Source organism: Cyprinodon tularosa, unplaced genomic scaffold (genome assembly GCF_016077235.1).
Source record: "Cyprinodon tularosa strain WSP-4 unplaced genomic scaffold, ASM1607723v1 ctg201, whole genome shotgun sequence".
Taxonomy (NCBI): Eukaryota; Metazoa; Chordata; class Actinopteri; order Cyprinodontiformes; family Cyprinodontidae; genus Cyprinodon; species Cyprinodon tularosa.
The window spans coordinates 672154-676734 of record NW_024038739.1 but is presented as its reverse complement, the minus strand read 5'-3'; the positions used below and the strand labels follow the sequence as shown (position 1 = coordinate 676734).

The 4581-nt window shown below is 34.0% G+C and overlaps 1 long non-coding RNA gene across 4 annotated transcripts; it reads left to right on the top strand.

Annotated features, from left to right (window-relative positions):
• The first annotated feature begins 1516 nt into the window (after positions 1-1516).
• On the top strand, positions 1517-3468 carry LOC119783310. 4 transcript variants are annotated; one of them, XR_005280773.1, is made up of 4 exons: positions 1517-2334; positions 2421-2484; positions 2938-3077; positions 3375-3468. It is a non-coding gene; the product is annotated as an uncharacterized LOC119783310 (long non-coding RNA). The 4 variants fall into 4 exon arrangements; XR_005280775.1 differs by having other exon boundaries at positions 1521-2334; positions 2962-3077; XR_005280772.1 differs by having other exon boundaries at positions 1539-2484.
• Positions 3469-4581: the final 1113 nt, after the last annotated feature.

Below are 4581 nucleotides of genomic sequence, written 5' to 3'. Positions count from 1 at the left end.
CTTTACCATAAAACAAATAAAAAAAACATTAAATTGTCTGTATGTAATGTGAAATAATATACATATATATTCTATTTTTTTTTTTTCATCATAAACATTGCATCTCTCTTGCATCCCAATTTAGTATTTAAATGACAGCTAAAGGTATCTTCTTTTTTTTATTTTTTTAGATGTATCAGAGTAATGGGCTTTAAACATAAATTTACTATGCTGCAGATTTTTGTGGGTAAAAATGTTTTTAGAGCCAGCCATGTATCACACCCCTTCTACTTTACTTCTACATGTTACTTAATGGTGATCTACCACATAAAATCCTAATGAAACAAAATGATGTAATGTTGTAAAAAGCCAGAATGTCCCTATCCTCTCCCTCTTTCACTTTATCGCTCTCAGGCTGTCACTTCTCGCTACCAGATGTCCTCTGAGCCTTCTGGGAGGGCATTCCTCCTCTTGTAGCAGAGGAAACTCAAATACCGATGAAGGCAACTCACTCAGCACACTTAAAGTAACCTAAAGAAGTTCTGAGTTTATTTCCTCTGGCTTGGAGTTAAAGATCAGAGTGCTTTTGCCTTTTTTTAAACACACTGCTCGTACAATATTAGAAAGGTCACATCGGTGGACACACAAAACAATGCATGACTGAGCAGCCAAGATGACTAGAAGGCATGCAGAAAAAAAAGAAAACCCTCAGAAATGCAGCCAAGTGTGAGTGAGACTGGGAGAGGAAAACAGAAAACTCACTCCTTAGAGCTTCTTTAAAAATTCAGATGTGCCAAAAGATCACCGTAGAAGTTTTTCTGTAGGTCAACAGTAAGAAAAAAGGGATGAGACACACAGGAGAGAGCAGAGGAATGGGTTCACTTTGTTTAAAGCTGTTTCCTCCCTCAGAAAAGACTAAGATAGAGCACTGCTTCCTGTCGCTTATCAACACTGAGTGGCTGAATTTTTACATTTCCTTGGAAAAAACGATATAAAAATGGGGACAGTGGCTGCAGAGTTAGGTACATGTATTTGTGCATGTGGGGGGGTCTGTACTGACATGGTGGTTGAGTGCTGGATGCTGCAGTTCTGTAACCTACTTACACTGATCACCCCCACCCCCCTCCTCTGTTCACACATAGATGCTCATGCATGTCCATGCTACCTCCTGAACACACTCTCCGCTAGAAAGACTGGAGGAGGTTTTTGGCCCCGTTTCCCTGGTAAAAAAAAAATGTGCTTTATTGTATTTCAAGTATATTCATATTTCCTATAGTTTACTGAAAATGTACTTAGACAAATTGTACTTTTTGTAAATATATAAAAAGTATACTAACATTACGCTTTCATGCTAATACTTTTAACACACTTTAACATAATTACACTATGTTACACTTTATAGAAATATATTATTAAAAAAGTATACTTTAAGTGAAAGTTATGTGTAATTTCTAAAGTGTACTTATTTTAAATTTGTTTTTACATATATTTTTGCTATATTTTAAATTGTATGCTCAAAGTTGTCATTGTAACGTACATTGAAAGCATATTTTAAAAGTACACATTTTAATATCGACACTGTAATATTAAGTTTGAGTGCATTTTAAGTTACATTTGAATCTAATTATGAAGTGAAGTTATATACGCTTGTACTTCAGGTAATTCTTTTGGAAAGTGTTCAATAGTATAACTACAAAAATGCACTTAAACCCTATTATGCAATTTTGTGCTGTGTGTAAAGTACACAGATAGCAATTATTGCAGTTGTTATGTAATGTTTAATAAGTTTTGAAAAAGAAATATGATACAATACATCTTACACACAAAACCACATTGAACAAAACACTAAATGTTCACTTCAAAAGTACAGGTGCACAAAAATGTGTGTTCTGCTGAAAAGCAAGTGGTTTAAAGCTGGTGCAGTGCTACATTATGATCTAACAAATAGCATAACCCACATTGCAACAGAAAAGTTAATACTGGCCAAATGCAAAAGAAATAAACTTAACACATTACAATTGTCTCAAGTGTTCAAAAAAGAACATTTCATTAGTATTGTTTAATGGATCAAAGCAGGGCTACTGCAAACAAGACCAATTGGTGAGTGCACATATTTAAAAGTCGCTGACAGCACTTCATGCATATAGGAGTGATATGTGGAGGTTGTTTGGCCTTGATGTCTGTAAAGTAGTAGCTCCCCAAGAATTTTAGTCTTGGGGAGTTTTTGGTTCAGTACTGATATCAGAATTCCCATAGACTTTGAATGCACCACACCTGCACAGCAGTTAGTCACGGCTCCTCCCTGCTCAGAGCTAGCGTGCTTTTCTTTTAAGGCCTTGGTCTGCATGGAGAGAGGTAACTTTCAAAACATTCCCATTTGGTTTTGAAATCTTAAGATATCTGTATAAAACGCGATTTTGATTATTATATTTGTATTGTAGAAACAGGAGATGTAATCGGTTGAGCAGGAAGATTTGCTGTATTATTGTGTTGAAGAATATCCTGGTGAGTTCACATGAACCTGTGAATGAAATATATATATTTTTTGAGATGTAAAACCAGTCAGGATATAATGTTTTGTAATATATGTAATTTTACTAGCTCTTTTGATTTATTGAATGCATTAGCACAGTGAGAAGGAGGCTAACACACCCCCCATGTGCTCTTCTAAAAAAGAAAATGCACTTTCAAGCTAGCTACATCTTGTGTGATGTTGCTGTAAAACCCCCACAAGGGGTTAACGTAAAATTAACCCTTCATAGGTGTCCTGGATTGTTTTTTCCAGATACAAGTATTGACTACTGACCATAATGATTTCTTAGACAGTGAACCACATGTAAATTGATAATTTTACTTTATATTTTTGTCTGTATAAATGTGGTAAAAACCAATTTATATTATGGTGATTACATGATTTATTTTCCAATTGAAGTAATTGCTCTGCACATTTGTGTGCAGGCTGTTTTTTTTTTTTTTACATAGTTGCAGAATCTGCTGTTACAGCTGAGCGGTTCATTGTATGGACTGGACTAGACTCCACCAGAGATGTTGATGCAGAATGTTCCCAATGTGAATGCCATCCGGTTCCCTGGAGGGTGGTAGGAAAAACAAGGAAACTTAAGGATTTTTCTTCCCTTTCTTTCTGCGGATTCATAATTTTTTTCTTTTCTGAGATCTCTGACAATTTTTGTTGTTACTTTGTTTAATTTTTTTGATCAGATCTGATAAAACCACTTGATGCATCAGATTTATTTAAATTCAACTGAAATGGACAATTTTTTTTTCTGGTGCACTTATGGACCCTGGTATATCATACTGATACAATTTGTCAGACTTTTCTGATGTACTGCTCAAAAATACTATGAATTTACAGTATCTCTCTGTTTGGTTAACAGACGCTGTTCTTCTGGAGTTTCCGTAGACAAGTGTCTCTGATGTGCGCACGGCCATCAGACGAAAATGTAACAATGAGCAGTTCAGCCAAAAAAAGGAAAATAATGTGTGGTGGGCGTGTTTTTGTATGGTGCGAGGGTTTAGGGGTGCAATAATAAGGAATGTTGTTTTTCATTGTTCAGTATTCCTCTGCGTTCTTTAAAGTTTATTTGTAATGTTTAGGTCTGCTGCCTGAAATTGACATATTTCTACAAAGTGTACTAAAGTACCAATATTTGAAAATGTGTTGTAAGTTTTATAATGAAAATGGTTAACGTCGATATGTAAATGTTTATACATTCTGAGATAGTACAAGTTATATTATTTGTAATGTACTATAATTTGGACATGTTTCAAATACATTAAAGTATATTTTTTCATCTGCACGGAAGTATATCCACAAGTCTTTCAGCATTTAGTATACTGTTAATACATTTGCAAGAATGTGCAAGGTAGAAAGTAGTATAGCAATGTAATGATAAAGTATATTTACTATTAACTGCAAAGTATGCTTTTTTAGTAATTGGAATAAGCCAACAGTATAATTAAGCATATTATTACCACAGTAAGAGTATATTAAAAGTATAAAGCTTATATATTTTTAAGACACTAACAAATCATTTTTAATGTAGTTATAATACAACCATAGTGCACTTTAATTTGACTAATTAAGCATATATTAGTACATATAAACTCATATACTTAAAGTATACAAAATATACTTTAAGTTGTTCCACTTTAGCACATCAAAGTACACTAAATACACTTCAAGTTGAGCTTGTCCACAATTTAATTACAATTAAAATATATTTAGTACAAAATTAGTTGTTCCAAAATAGCATCCTTCAAGTTAACTAATCATAAACACACTTAAAGTATAGTAATGATTAGTGTGCCTTCAAGTACACAAAAGTATGCTAAATTTTAGTACACTTAGCACATTTATTTTTCAGCAGGGTTCAGATAGGAATGTGCTCCAAGAGGCAGGAGGCAGTTAGTGTGCGAAAAGGAAGAAGAGAGATGTGAGACCTGGACAGAAGACAATTCATACAGTCTAACATTACATGCTGGGAGTGATGCAAATACCGGTAAATGCAAAGGATCAAATACAAAGACACATTTGAACCTTTTTAAAGTACAAGCATGGAGCATAGTGGAATTAAGAGAAAA